Source organism: Numida meleagris, chromosome 7 (genome assembly GCF_002078875.1).
Source record: "Numida meleagris isolate 19003 breed g44 Domestic line chromosome 7, NumMel1.0, whole genome shotgun sequence".
NCBI lineage: Eukaryota > Metazoa > Chordata > Aves > Galliformes > Numididae > Numida > Numida meleagris.
In genome coordinates, this window is record NC_034415.1 from 8,222,989 (window position 1) to 8,231,065 (window position 8,077).

Genomic DNA, 8,077 nt, shown 5'->3' on the forward strand with positions numbered 1-8,077 from the left:
TTAATTTTGTAGGTTTAAATTATGATGTCTAGCATATATAATGGCTTTAAAAACATCATCACTAGGATTTGCTATAGGAACAGCATTTAAATTGAAACTCCTCGCTTACTCTTTCTGGAAACTATGTGTGCACAAAGTGAATGAGTCAAAATTAAGACATGCCATCTGATTTTAACTCAATGGGTGGGAGGGACAAAGTCCTTGTGCTTTGAACTAGTTAGATATAAATACAGAGCTAGCTGGCAAAGGTCTGCTCAGAGGAATGGGAGGCCCCAGATAGTGGGAAGTACTCCCAGTATTCTAAATAGTAGACACTCCAATATAATTATTAAGCCCAGTGTCCTCTGGGGAGAGATTAAAGGATGGCAGAGTGATGCAGACTTCTAAGGGAGGAAATCTTTCTTTTTAAGGGGAAAAATGAGAGAAGACTCTAGAGTGGAAATTACGGAGATAGCAATCCCCATGGTCAACAGAGGTTTGTACTGTTTAAGCATACCATTGCAGGGCCATAAAAGGCATACGTGCAGTGTATCTGTAAGCAAAGCAAAGTGAAACAGAGCAGAAGGCAAAAAGAAAGATACGTTTTGAGAGCTCGTCTAATCAAATAGTTCAATTTCTTGTTCTGGAAGATGAAGCTTGCTAGAAATGAGCATGGAAGATGGCAAATAATTTGAGATTGAGGAGAAGGACTGAGTACCAACTAGCCAATAATGAAAAATAACAAGTTTTTTAAATGTGTTGGAAGTAAAAAGCTTCCTATGGAGAATCAAGCCATGAGAGCAGTTATGGAAAACAATAATTTTGCTAAATCAACCCACCACGTGTTTATACTATGACCAACTGAATTATTAAATCTTAGGCAAAAAAAAAAAGACCTGAAATACAGAGACAGTAGTCCTGTGAGACACTTGTATGAGTGAGCCATGTGACTCACAAGTAAGGAAAGGAGTTTTAATTCAGTTGATGAGAACACTGTTACCCATTTATATCACAGTGCCCGCAAGATTTTTTTCTCATATTTCTTGGGCGTGTTTTATGGTGCTTTATAAAAGCTGTAGCAGAAAGCTCAGTATTTACAATGCTGATGATGTTAAACAGAAAAAAATATGTGTGTGTGTAAGTGTAAAACAGCTAGGAGAATCAATCTTTCCCCTGGAAAAGGAAGAAATCAGTGAGCTCCCCTCTTTCTTCCTATCTTCTCCTTTATGGACACACTTGCCTATTCCCCTTGGAAGCAATAATAAGATAAAGGAACTCGGTCCCATTATTTACAGAAAGAGCACTTGCAACGGCGTAAGCAACTTTCACTTTGTTAACAAACGCCCAAAGTAGGGTGTATCCCAGGGCAGCTTTGTTTCGAGCACTGTGCAGTATCTGAATTCTTCAGTCACTGCCTCTTCAGAGCTAAACACTTGACCTGCTGTAGCTGTTCTGCACCATCTTCTCTACAAAGAAATCACTGCGTGGCACATCTTGAAGGGGGAGCGTCAGGTTGGGTGTTAGGAAAGGATTCTGCACCAGAGGGTGGTGAGCATGGAACAGGCTCCTCAGGGCAGCGGGCACAGCCCCAAGCTGCTGGAGCTCAAGAAGCATTTGGGCAAGGCTCTCAGACATAGGGGTGGGGTTTGGGTGGTGCTGTGTGGAGCCAGGAGTTGGACTCAGTGATCCTTGTGTGTCCCTTCTAACTCAGGATAATCTGTGATTCCGTGATAACCATGTGACGTTTTGTTTACTTTCATTTTTATGAGATATGATCAAGTTACCACAAAAGGGTAATTTGCAATTCATGCAATTCATAGCCAGTTCAGATATAATTCCTGTGCCTAATCTACCAGCTGAGCAGGGATGTGGGCTATGCTGATGAAGGGGGCAGCTGCATAATCCACATCTCCATGTGACCAGCGTCACCAGGCAGCCCTGGAGCTCAGCTGCATGCCAAGCTCAGACGTGTTTGACCATGACCAGGGAGGACTGATGGGGAGCCACTGTCCTCTTCAACTTCAAATACTTTTGGATCGCTCCTGTTTCATCATTTTTCATACATCTTGCAACATGGAAGTTTTGTTGTGAAGCTTACAGGGCTGGGCATTTTGGTCTGCTCTATTATGGTGCGCTTTATTTTGTCATTGCACATGCAGATCTAATGCTTTCTGGGTATACAGACCTTCTGTTTTCAGTCTTCATAACTTCTTGTTGGAGGAGGGGTAATGGTTTTTATTAGTTCTCTGTAGGCACTGGGGTTGATTCTGGTCTCAAGACAGTGTAAATTGGGAGAAATGGAATTGACATCACAAGAATTATCCACAATCACACTTGTACTTGCAAAGTGACTTCTTATACGATTAAAGTATTTATTCTTTGCAGAAAGTTTTAAAAATGTTCAAATGCAGCCCTTGGACTTGGCTCAAAGGTGAATTTTTTGGAAAGTCTGAGCAAAAACGTTTCATCCATGTGTGAGTATGAGGAGAGTGGAAAACTATTTTTCCCTCCTATAAAGACATTTTGCTGCCTTCTTTTGAACAGTTCTGCAGCAGAGTGGCTGTGGCCTCTGTGCTAAAATTTGGCATTGAAATAGTCGTAACTGCAAAGTGTCTTAGTTTTGACTTTTATTTGACTGAGTTAAGAGCCTTAGAAAATATCATGTACTTAGCATGCATTTCAGGCTTTCCTTTCTTTCCACAAAGGTTGTGAAGGATGTAGTCAAGAAGATTTGCTGTGAACAAGCACCTGAGCACAGCACAAAACCAGAGAAAGAGACAGCTTTGAAGCAGCAGGGATACATGGAGTTAGGAAAGGAGCAGAAAGCCTTGTACAGCATTCACAGCCTAAAGAACGGTTTCGGTGTGTTTTGTGATATATGTGACTGAGACTCAAGCTCCTAGGACCTGCTCCCCCTGCTCCTGTGGGTTGTTTCCAAAGAACTGGAGGTTCCTGCAGGCTACGTAGGGGGCGGGTGTGAGATCAGACTCAGAGGTCCCGCGGCACTGCTTACGCTCCTCCTGAGTCAAAAGGTTCAGAGGAGGTGAAATAAAATATGCTTATGCTTCTCCATATGATGTTGCAAGCGGTGCATGTTGACGGTGATGTGACCATAGTTTTGCAATCATAGAATCATAGAATGGCCTGGCTTGAAAAGGACCTCAAAGATCATTGAGTTTCACCCCCCCTGCTGAGTGCAGGGTCGCCAACCACTAGACCAGGCTGCCCAGAGCCACGTCCAGCCTGGCCTTGAATGGCTCCAGGGATGGGGCATCCACAACCTCCCTGGGCAACCTGTTCCAGTGCGTCACCACCCTTTAAAGTAATGCAAGCAGCAGTACTTTGAAGTCTTAACAAATAGAAGTTTATGCACTTGCTGTTCTTGAACGAAATAGATATGCCACTCAGATCTAAGATTATACAAAAACACGCCATACCCTATTGGGCAGCATAGTTTGTGAAATAGTGCATGCTTATCTAACTGCAATCACATGTGAAATGAGAGGTCAAGGGAAGGCTGCATGTGCTTCCTCAGCTACATTATTTTTTGACTTAGCATTGTTAATTATGCAGCCTTATGAATCATTAATTTAGTTTTATGTATGGGAGCTCTGCTGACTTTCCTCTGGCATTTTACAATGAAGCTGGTTAGTATTTCCAATTACTTGAAGGCCTGTATTTAGTTCTAGTGTCAACGAAGACAGAGAACAATGAACTTGTATGTATGACTCTTTGCTGAGCTGCTAATGTATTGTTGCTTACATCTTTTAACACTGGCCAGGGTGAATGCTGAACGTTGTTTTTCCCTTTTCACTCGGGAGTAAGGACTGCAAAGGTTGCAGACAATGGAAGATCAGGCATTCAGTGTGTAATCTAACATTTCTTTGATTAGTTAGTGGTTTGAAATTCAAATTTAATTTTTGATCCCAACAATTTTTCTTCTTGGCTGACACATTGTGACAGTGCATGTCATTTATCTAAAGAATATGAATATCCAATTTAATTTATTTTCAGATGAGGAAGACAGAGGACCTGACTCACCTCTGTCACCTTTACATCAGCTCGTGGTGCGTGCAAAGCTCTGCCACTGTACTGGTGGAAATGACTGCACTGAGTGTATGGCTGAGAGCTGCTTTGTGATGTAAGGGACATCTAGCACAGGTAAGACTGTAGCATAAGTGGAACCAAAGGCCTCCCTGGCAAGCTGTGTAAATGACTGGCAAGCAGGAACCGAGGTGTACTCAATGTAAAGAAGCATTAGCAAGTGATTTTCATGTGGTAGCTGTAGTAAACAGGAGCCAAGCTACAGTTCAGAGACCACAGTCATTAAAGCAATATGAAACTGGTTTGTGTTGGCATTTCTACAGTCTCTGCATTGTGTAGCCTTTGTAGCTCACCTGCACGTGAATTTTCTTAGCTTTTTAAATAGCTTCAACCTCAAGAACTGTAGTCTGCAGCACCTGTTAGTTATCAAAAGAGGGCATGTGGCCATAAACATAAAACAAGAACTAAATGTGGTTATAAAGAAGCCAGACCAATAATAATTAATGAGATAGTCTTAATCGAAGCAGTATTTATTTCCTTTTGTAGGCATGCACATCTAATGCACCATCCATCGCAGGGGTATCTCCTTGAAATGCTTTATTCTGCATCATAGACTCTGGTATTTTCTACAGAGTGAACACAAAAATTGTCTTGTGAAATCCTTTCCTCCAAATTCCAGTTGCACATCGCTCAGGTAGTGCCCTTAAGGTGGTAACCTTAAGGTGTGCAGGTCTCTGGTACCTGTCTCCTTTTCTTTTAGCTACATGATTCCTTTCTCACGCGGAAGCTGCCTGTGATTCTTACATCACCCGGTTACTTTGTCCTTTTCTTTTGCTCTTCTGAGCAAAGAATGTTTTCTTTTCTCGGATATCTCTGACTTCTGTTTCCTCTGCACCTTCTGTTAGGCCCCTACCAGAAGCAATAAGACTAACTGTTCTTAATTCCCAGCTGGTTTATAGGTCTTTTGCTTTGTCTTCTCATGAAAACGCCTGCATGCCAGCTGTAGCAACAGCTGAAAACAAGGAAAAACCATCACTCTGTGACTGGCGAATTTCTCTGTGCATGGTGGACAAGTTCTGGTTGGGCTGCAAGCGATCGGTGATCTGCAGTTTGAGAATTTCCCAGACTCTAGAGTATTTCTTAGATAAGATTTCACTGTGAGACATGTAAGATTGCATTCACAATTTGTGTTTCTTTCTTGCTGTAAGGGGGAGGGAGTATGCACTCAGACCAAAACAAATATATATGTGCATCTACAGGCACCTATGTTTTGGTAAAACCCGTTGACTGAAAATGTGATTGCTGGGCTTTCTGCAGTGCAGTGTTGGATGTAATTCTTGTGGGGAGAAGACTCCGTCCTATGGTGGTTGGAACCTGCAATTCATCTTGGTTTCAGAGCCTAGGCTCCAGTTCATCAACAAGATTTAAGACTTTGGTTCCTTTGATGTGAATGTTCTAGGCTTGTGCTAAAGTGAAGCCAGTGCTCAAATGCTCTTCTGAACTGGTATGGACCAAAGTAAGATTAAATGAGTTTCTCAGACCGGGTTGCACTGTGTGTTATCCTGGGCATCTTGCTTGCTGTTTTCACCTCCCCACTAAACCAGTTAATGGAAGCAGTTCCCAGAAGCTTGATCCTGTCAACTGATTTATGGGGGTAAAAAAAAAAAACAAAACTAGATTTGGATTCAAATCAAGTAAATACTGAAGGTTTCCACAAGGGATAAACTACTTGAATATTAGGAGGGTTTTTTTTTAATTTGCCTCTTCCTTAAACAGCAATAATTCTTCGCGTAGACAATGAATTTTTCCTTCCACTCAATTCTGCTATTTCCTTCCCAGATCAGCTGTCTGAGGACACAGCAGAACCAAGTATCCCACTGGCTATGCACCATCTTAAAGGCTGGCTGTGACATTTGTTGAGCTGGGGAAGCTCAGTGAGTTCATCTGGCAGCCTCTGGCTGTCACTTGTTGGTGACCAAGAGAGTTTGGAAACACCATCTGTGAGAGGGCTTATGCCCTGCCTTGGATGAAAGTGCTGAGCTTGTCTCCCCATGGGAAGGTGTTCCCTAAGGATCTACACTGAAATTTGTAATTCTACAGAAGCTAAATTGGGTCAAATGATTGTGCTTCTTCCCAGTGTTTTAACTCACTGCCATTTTCTTGCTTTTAGAAGAAAAAAACTAGCCCTTTCTCTCTCTCTCTCTCTGTGTGTGTGTGTGTGTGTGTGTGTGTGTGTGTATGATTGCTCTCCAAAGTAATGGTGCTGGCACGGGTGCACTTATGTGGCACCAGAACATCATGATAATCCTTTCAGTACAGGATAATTATTTGGCTTTACTGCTATATCCCTTGTAGCTGGATATCCATTTTCCTCTGCTAACATATGCTTGTCCTATTCGGTAGCAATTTGTTCTGAAAATGCCTGCATGCCTGCTGGGCAAGCTACACGAATTCAATGCAGACTCCTTTTTTTGCACCTAAAAATGATGATGTGGAAAACCACTTGCAAAATCTAAGGCATTCAGAAGGCTGCGTGCTGTTTTTCCAGGAGAAGCCAAGGGACATTGGAAAATCTAGACTTTAATTTGTAGGCTACAGTAAATTTTAGACAGATGAATAAGTCTGTATCTGCCTCGGCACATTCTGGATCACGTCAGTATTACACAAACAAACTAATTGCACAGCCTGGAAAATAATCACATCTGTTCACCCGTAACAACGCAGCTCAATGGTGGTTTCATAGCTTAAAATAATGCTCCTTGCTTTCATATGCTTCCTCATATTACCAGCTGCAAGTCTCTCTGAACCAGCACGGCTCCTGAAATAATGGGTAGTAAGGCTTGTGTATAAATGTGTCCAAATACTGCTTGTTGGAGCTTCAGGAACACGCAACTCTCTGCTTGGATTCTTAGCTTTTTCACTAACTTGGCCAAGTCCAAAAAGGAAAGAAAACCAAACAAACCCAGGTGGCACTACAGCCAGCTCGAGAGCCAACCTAGAATAGTTCTTTTAAGGTATTTTGAGATCCTTGTATTGAGTATGGGCAGAGTAGTGCTTGTAAACGTGGGCAGGCTTGTCTGCGAGCACGGGACTCCCACGTCAGAAAACAAAGGATATTTTGCTTTTTGTCTTCATTGAGATGGGAGGTGGGAAATGAAGAGATGATAATCTAGTCATTATTGCATCAGCACGAGAAGCTTTTCTTGCTGGGTAGCTGACGGGCACATCAGAGGACGGCCTGGGACCACTGTTCCCAAGCAGAAGTCTGTCCGCTCGTTAGCAGGTGACAGAAGCACGGAGCCCGTGTCTTGCAGGGCAGTGTAACGGGCAGGGCCTCCTGCTCTCTATGTTCAAACTTAACACCGTGCTGTCACCCAGAGGACTCGGTGCAGGCGCAGCCAGCAGCCTCCTGGAGAGCAACGGCTGTTCTGTGATGGTCAGTCCTGGGCTGACCGCAGAGGAGTCGCTCACTGTGTGTTCTCACTTTGCACGGGCGCGAGCAGGATGAGTAATTTTTCGAGGCGAGACAGGTGAGAGCGGCCAGGATTTGTTTCCTAATGTCAGTCGTGCAGGTCAGACGGGTAGGAACGCCTCCCCCATCGCCCTCAACCTTGTCTCCCCCGACCAGGACCTCAGTCCCGCTCCCCGCTGTGCCCTGCGCAGCGCTGCGGGCGGTCGGGGGTGCCAGCCGCTCGGGCCCTGGCCTCCTGCGGGCGGGATGCTGGCACCTCAGCGGGCCGGGTACCGCCGGCAGCCGCGCTTTGCCTAGCTGCTGCGTTTCATTTCCTTACTTCGCAACTTGCAACGATAAGTTTCTGAAGCGAAACCCGTCTCGAAATCCAGCCGTGTGCTGCACGCGTGCGTGCGTTCGTTCGTTTGACGCTAGAACGGCTCGGAGACCCCCCGCTCCTGCCCTGCAGCCCTGCCCCCGAGGCCGCCGGGCCGGGCCGAGCCCTTTGTCCCCGCGCCGCTCGGATGGATGCTGTCACGCTCGCGCGGCTGCCATGATCCCGCCCGGCGCGTCCCCGCAGCAAGCGGGCGTGCCGCACCTCGC